General features: G+C 31.7%; 1 long non-coding RNA gene across 1 annotated transcript; it reads left to right on the top strand.

Annotated features, from left to right (window-relative positions):
* Positions 1 to 4,529: 4,529 nt before the first annotated feature.
* Positions 4,530 to 7,352, top strand: LOC143074800 (uncharacterized). The gene is made up of 3 exons (XR_012978093.1): positions 4,530 to 4,669; positions 5,723 to 5,780; positions 7,015 to 7,352. It is a non-coding gene; the product is annotated as an uncharacterized LOC143074800 (long non-coding RNA).
* Positions 7,353 to 8,037: the final 685 nt, after the last annotated feature.

The raw sequence follows: 8,037 nt of genomic DNA, 5'->3' as shown, positions 1-8,037 counted from the left end.
ATATTGAAATGAAAATTCAATGACTTTTTATCAAAGAATCTTATTCATATTCTGAGATTTATTAAAAAAAAGCAGAAAGATCATTTTGTCTATTTGACTTGGAGGTTTCACAATTGTATGACATTTTTTTTTATCTTTCAATTTAAATATGACTATATACTAAACTATATCTATGTTCTTGTTAGATAATATACTTTTCTGATGCACAAATCAGTCTTAATTTATGTATAATTGCACTTCAAGTATTCCATTATTCCTATGCATATTTATTATAATGATTTGGCCTTGTATGTTTCTTTTTTTATCTACAAGTAAATCAAATCAGAAATAAATGACAGACGGACATATAGATACAAAACTTAATGAATAATTGAAATCAAGATATTTGCGTTATAACGCAAAGACCTTTGCGTTAAGGTTTGCGTTTAACGCAAAAGGTTTGCGTTATAACACAAAGGTTTGCGTTATAAAACGCAAATGTTTGCGTTATACCGCAAAAGGTTTGCGTTGTAACGCAAATGTTTGCGTTATAACGCAAATGTTTGCGTTAAACGCAAAGGTTTGCGTTATATCGCAAAGGTTTGCGTTATAACGCACATGTTTACGTCATCACGCAAAAGGTTTGCGTTGCGTTGTTTGCGTTAAACGCAAAGGTTTGCGTAACATCGCAAAGGTTTGCGTAACATCGCAAAGGTTTGCGTTTAACGCAAACATAGGAAAAAAAAATATGTGTGGCGCTAATACGCTTCCGTAGGTTATAGCATCGGACTTCACATACAAAGATTCCTGGTTCGATCAATGTTCTGGCGACAAAATGTCGGGAACTTAATTTTCGACTCTCCTTTGACACCATTGTGAGTATGGTCTTGAGATACGATTTCAATATTTTTTTAACCCCTGATTATAGACATAACTTGTCAGTTGTGCTGCAATGACCATTAGAGGGGTAACGTATGACCAAAATGTCAAAACACGCGTAAAAAATAAGCGATAACTAAATTTGAATAATGAAATGGATATTTTGAATAATGGAATGGACTGCTGCGACCCTTCAACAGTTGAACCTTATACCTCATTCGAAAGCTTATCAATAGAGGAACAAAATGTATATGGTCAATAATTTCCACACCATTTGTAAGCTTATTTATAAAGGAACGAAATGGTTGTGAACAATATGTCTATGTGCCGTAATGACTATTAGTGGTTATGGAGAACCTAAATGCAAAAATACGCGTGAAAATTAAGAAATAGCCAATTTTGAACACCTCTAATGGACATTACGGCCCAATCGACAAGTTATCTCTATAACCAAGGGGCCGAGAATATATGTAATAGCCCAAGGGTTCTTGGACAGAATAAAAGGATTCGTCAAGTTTAAGATGCTTTATTCATACGACCCCTGAAAGTACACAAATAACAAAACGTAAATACATAGACAGTACAGTGTACAAAGGGATATAACTCTAAATCATAAAACGGAAAGTATATGTATAAAATACGATAAACTAGCTCTTTTCTGTAAGAATACAACCAATACTATTTAAGTGTTCTCTCAAGGTATATCAAAAAGAGCGGCAAAAACTATGAGCTCAATGACTGTGACCAATAGAAGACAAGATAATATGACACATGACTGACTGACTAATGAACCAGAGTAGAACTGTACTAATCTAAGAAAAACATAAGAGAATATAATTGTCATACCAGTCTTTAAGAACAAGATAGCTCTGCCGAACCACAGAATTACCGTCCTATCACTCTTTTGTCATGTCTTGGTAAGATTTTTACTTCTATTTTAAACACTAGATTGTGTGATTATCTTGATGAGTACTCTATTTTACTAGAAAATCAAGCAGGTTTCAGACATGGATACTCAACTACTGATCATTTATTTTCAGTATATGCACTATTCGAGTTACTTAGATTAAGAAAGAAGAAACTTTACTGTGCCTTTGTCGATTTTGAAAAGGCTTTTGATTTTATACAAAGAAATTTTTTATTATTTAAACTTTTAGAGAATAATATAAATGGCAAATTTTTCCGTATTATACAAAATATGTACGAAAATGTAAAATCACGCATTATATTTAATGGTGAGAAATCAGAGTTATTTACTTGTGAAATGGGTGTAAGACAGGGAGAAAATCTTTCCCCTGCTCTGTTTGCAATATTTTTAAATGATTTACAACATTTTTTTGAAGGCAAAGATGTACTTAGTGATGACCTCGAACACGAGTTAACAGTATTTTTAAAAATATTTATGTTATTATATGCGGATGACACTGTGATGTTTTCCGAGAGTAGTGAAGATTTACAAAACATGTTAAATGAATTTGATGATTACTGTGAAAAATGGCAACTCAAAATAAATGTTAACAAGACAAAAGTTCTTATATTCTCCAAAGGGAGACAACCCAAAAATATTAGATTTGTTATACAGAATAGAGAATTAGAAATTGTAACTGAGTATAAATACCTCGGTATATTTTTTGCTAGAAGTGGTTCTTTTTTAAAGACCTGAAAATATATTTGTGAACAAGCTACAAAAGCAATGTATGGTATTTTAAAAAAGTGTAGACAAAACAGTTTGACTATAGAATGTCAGTTAGACATGTTTGATAAGATAGTTTTACCTATTCTTCTTTATGGTTCGGAAATTTGGGGATTTGAAAATTTTGATTTGATAGAACGTGTACATTTAAAATTTTGTAAGCTTGTTCTACATTTAAAACAGAGTACACCTAGCTGTATTGTCTATGCTGAATTGGGTAGATATCCTGTAATTTTTCCCATGGATGAAACTTTTCTCCGCTGAAAGTCACTGAAAAAGAATACATCTTGCTTAGGTGTTTAACTAAAAAAAGAGAAGGTACTTTTAAATATTAAATAAAGGAATTGATTTATTTCTCAAAGAACACTGATTAGGATATACATGTAAGTTTAGAACACTGTTAAATGGGAAACTTTATCAAACTAATGTTCTTAATATTCATTTCACTCTTATCTCTAACCATATGTTTCAGATGACAAAAGTTTCCATATTCCTGTTATTATTTACCATATGGACAATGCAGATAAAAGGTAAAGACAATAATATGAATGTTACCATAATTTCATTTCTTGTAATTTACTTTGCAAACAAAACCATAAGTGTAGACTCCTTGAACTGTGCAGCATGTACAGAGACAATAACAATCAAAACCAAGGAGTAAACAAAGACTCATCAAACCAAAAGACATTTACAAATATTCAAACAAGTCCAGTTGGAATAAGAATGAGGATGCTAAAGAATGTGTCCTCAAGCGCCTCTTAAACTTAATTCCAATTTAAACACATTTTCCCTGATCACTTTTCATTCATAATTTAGTCTTTTAATAACGGTCTTTTCGGAAGTTTTACTAAATAATTTCGAAACATAAATTAAAATAAATCGATAGTAGATTACCGATGGTCTAATTCCGTATGTCATCGGTTAAGGAGAGACAAATCTAGGTAACGAAAAGAAAACTGAAACTATTCGATGACATTTCTTCACTTTTCTTTTCGTTTTGATTTGTTTTGTGTATGCAAAGTCCGTAGTCTCATAAAAAACTTTTTCGAAACTTAAGATCGTTTGTAGAGTACTGAATTTAGTTTCATTTTGACTTTTGGTTAATCAAGAGACGAAACACGTTTCGTCTACATTAAACTGACCAGTTGCGCTTATTTCAAAGAAATTGGAACAAAACAGCAATGTTATTTATAAAAAAAAAATCATGTCGTTGATAATGGATTGTTGTGTACAAGTATTCGTAAGCTACGAACTAATTTAAATTGTCTACATTTCTCGCAAGTTCTCGTTGTAGCATTTTGGCGATTAGCGAGTTACACCAGTATCCGGTTGCTCATACATTTGTACTTGTATAAGGTAGAAGTAGATTTTCACTTGCTTTTTATTGATAATTTAGTCGAAAAAGTTAAGCCTTGTGATTAAAGTCTTTATCTTTTTTTTGCTTTAATGTAAAAATTATTCGATAATTTATAATTCTTTATAAAAGATATGTTAATTATAAAATAGCAAGACAGCAACCGATTAACGTAATAATATCAAGAAGTACATTTAGATATTTAGAAACGTTGTATTAATCGATCGTTTAAGAATTAATATTGTTGAAACAAATTTCAATGAAAATGCAACCCACATAAATGTATACATACTATTCTCAATTTTTATTTTATAAGTATGCTAGCAAGAAACTGTACGGTACATGCAGGTTAATGAAAAGCAACCAAACAACAACACAAAAATGAAAAAGTTATCAACGGCCGAAAGCAGTGATAAGTAGACTAGTGTCCATACTTTCTGGTTGTTTTAATCAACGTCAGTAAAAAATTTGTCAAGTACGTTTGATATTTATATACCTAATGATATCAGGTTTCTTTATCTGTACTTTACACACCAAGACTATATCATGCTACTTTTGTACAATATAGGGTTAAATGTCAAGCTAAAGTGGTTTGATTAGAGCAAAACTTATTAAGAAAATCATTGTATGTAGTAATACAAGTTATCATTTGTATAAAGTCCGATACATGAGACCCGATGATATAATCAGACTTGGTACATGTCAGGTGTGTCACAATTTAGAATAGCATAAAATAAGTCTGCCGAACCACCTCTATTCGCAAGGTAAGTTATAGCAAAAAAAACTTACACTGTAACATTACTTATTTTGATGAGGGAGAGAGACTGTAGAGCGATACTAAACATGCTACCCCTCCCTATTTCTCCAGTTTTAAGTACCTGTTCAGTACAAGGAGTTACAGACCAAAGGTTATAGTGGTAAAACGATGCGTTATATTTGCGACCATTAACATAACAGCGGCGCTCTACGATCATTACATAAGATGCAGAATAAAACTAAAGGCTATTTGAACGAAGAGAGTTAAATTGACAGAGAACAAGTTCAGTTAATTTAAAATAGCTTACCGAGGTGATATATAGAAGAGGCTGGATGGGCTTCTTCAATTTATTTTCTTTAAGTTTGTAGGCAATTTTTCTCGTTTCTTTTTACTTTTTACAAAAAAAGAAGATGTGGGATGATTGCCATTGAGACAATCCTCAACACGAGACCAAATAACACAGAAATTAACAATTATAGGTTGCTAAACGGCCTTCGTCAATGTGCAAAGCCCATACCTCATAGTTAGCTATAAAAGACCTCGAATTGATATAAAATTATGTAACCCGAATCATATAAGAAAACTAACTATCTAATTAATGTACCGAATAATGAACGATAAACAAATATGTTACACAGGAAAAAACGACACCACTGAGTTCTAGGCTCATGAACTGCTCATTGTTCTCTTTTGTTTATATTCAAGTACCTTATTATTATTTTTTTATTTTTTTGTCCAATTTTTATCTAGACTGTATTAACCTTCTCCGTATTCCGTAAACCCCCATCAAAACAGGTTAAGAATTGATGTTATGCTGTAGTTGTAGAGATGATACCGTTTGCACATTTCTGACATTGGAAATTTTAAAATATTTTACATAATTAGTGAATTGTTTATAAATCATGCTTGCTGTTCGATGTGATGAAGACCGTTCTTTGACCTAAAATGGTTTACTTTTCCAAATTGAGACTTGTCTCATTGGCACTCATACTACATTTTCTTATATTTATAATATATTATCCAATCATAAATAGGCGTGTCTTTTCTCGTTTTTTTTCAGATGAAAACGATTATGATTCCTGTTTTATTGTCAATATTTTGCATAGTTCGGATAAGTGGTAAGTTTATGGTTTTGAGTCGGAATTATTATATCTTTTGGAATAGTATAAATCCGTAGGAACATATTTAACGGTTTCGGTAACCTATTAATAAGAAACTAATATAAAACACACTAAATAAATTATCTCTTTGGTTAGAAGAAACGCCCTCCAAAGATAAAATTGAGAATAGAAATGGGGAATGTATCAAAGAGACAACAAACCGACAATAGAAAAAAAAAATAACAGCAGAAGGTCACCAACAGGTCTTCAATGTAACGAGAAATTCCCGCACCCGGAGGCGTCCTTCAGCTAGCCCCTAAACAAATATATACTAGTTCAATGATGATGAACGCCATACTAATTTCCAAATTGTACACAAGAAACTGAAATTAAAATAATACAAGACTAACAAAGACCAGAGGCTCCTGACTTGGGACAGGCGCAAAAATGCAGCGGGTTTAAACATGTTTATGAGATCTCAACCTTCCCACTATACCTCTAGTCAATGTAGAAAAGTAAACTATATGTATCTACAACAATAATGTAACCTAGTCATACTTTGCCAATATTCAAAAGGCCTTCCGGGATAATTTGTTTAGAGGGTTACAAAAATATTGTGTTAAAATTAAATTAAAATATTTGTGTAACTGCAGAACTGATTCATAAAGAAACTGTTTAATACAGAACCACTTCAAAGTATTTCATGCCTTTTAAATTGATTTGTCTGTAGTGATAATGCATAAGTTTTCCTCATTATTGAAGGCCGCATGATGACCGGTACTTGTAAACTTCTACTTCTGTGGTCTACAGCTATGAATCGACTCTTTTTATTGTTGTTATTGCTTTGAATCATAATCCATCGTAGATCTAGACTTAAGAAGAGAGAGATAACATGAAGGGTATAAAATTATTTAATGAGAAATGACAATATTATATGATTCTCACCTCTGCATTTTATAAAACATAAAAGTAGTTAAAAAAAATCTACGTTTTTTATATTTTTTTTTTTATGTTGAAACAGTTAAAATTGTAAAAATGCGTATATTGTTGAATGAAATTAAAACTGTTTGTGTTATGATAATTTATTATTGAATTTTTGAAAATATTATAGATGAAACTTACAATGATAGTTGCAATACTCTACATTTTATGAAGTTACATTATTTTATTATTTACAAAAAATAACAATAAAATTCAGTCAATATTTATTTCCATTAACCCTGCTATAAGTAATGTACTTTTACATTTGCAGCAGCGTCAACAACAACTGAATCTAGTGAATCATCTTCAGAACCATATACCAGTAGTGAACCGACAACATCTATAAATACTACTTATACATCTACATCAGCGATGAAAATTACAACCGAAGAGGAGAACACAACGTCGACAACAATAAAAGAGACAACAGAACCGACAACCATGACAACTAATACAATGACTTCGATTACAAGTGAAACTCCAAGCACGAGTATCACTGTATCTACCGATACATCTACAATTGATCATAGTACAACTGCTTCGCACACATCAGAACCTAGCGCCACAACAATACTGACAACGGAACCTTTTGTTACAAGAAATACTTCCTTGACAACGAAGTTTGTTACCCGTTCAACCAAGCACGTGACAACAACCCAAAAAAATTCAACAAACAAACTTTCATCATTTTTCCCCATAACGTTTTTAAGTATTGTAGTCCTCAATTTTTTTAAACTAGCAAATTATTGCATTTAAAATAAACCATAAGTGTACTAGAATGATGTCATTTATGATATTTTTTTAAATTTCTGTTATATGTTTTGTTTTCTCCTGAATTTTCAACTGTTTTTATCGTTTGTTGTTTTCATATTGTTCTGTTTCATCACTATCCTTCTTTTCGGGGATGGTATAGCACTAACGCATATGTTGAAGTCTGTCGTGTTGTTTGAGTGTCTGTCTAAGTCAAACCCTTGTCTATCGATGGTTGTCGTTTGTTGCTGTATATAATATTTGTTTCGTTTTTTTTCTGTTTTTACTTTTGCTGTTATCGCTTTTGAAGTATTTCCCGCATTGTCATGCCGTTTTCATGTCATTTGGATTCTAGTGGAAAGCTGTCTTATGATCAATCATACCACTTTGCTCTTCATGAATTTAAGATGTTCTTTTTTTTTTCTAAAAGAATATATGAAAACAAATATTACATGGGCCGGAAAGACTGGACTCGGAACAGACACGAAATTTTATAAACTGTAACCAGTTTTTCGAGGTCACAAACTTTCCGCTAACAGATACC

This window comes from Mytilus galloprovincialis, chromosome 5 (assembly GCF_965363235.1).
Source record: "Mytilus galloprovincialis chromosome 5, xbMytGall1.hap1.1, whole genome shotgun sequence".
NCBI classification, from domain to species: domain Eukaryota; kingdom Metazoa; phylum Mollusca; class Bivalvia; order Mytilida; family Mytilidae; genus Mytilus; species Mytilus galloprovincialis.
This window is presented reverse-complemented; position numbering and strand designations above follow the sequence as displayed.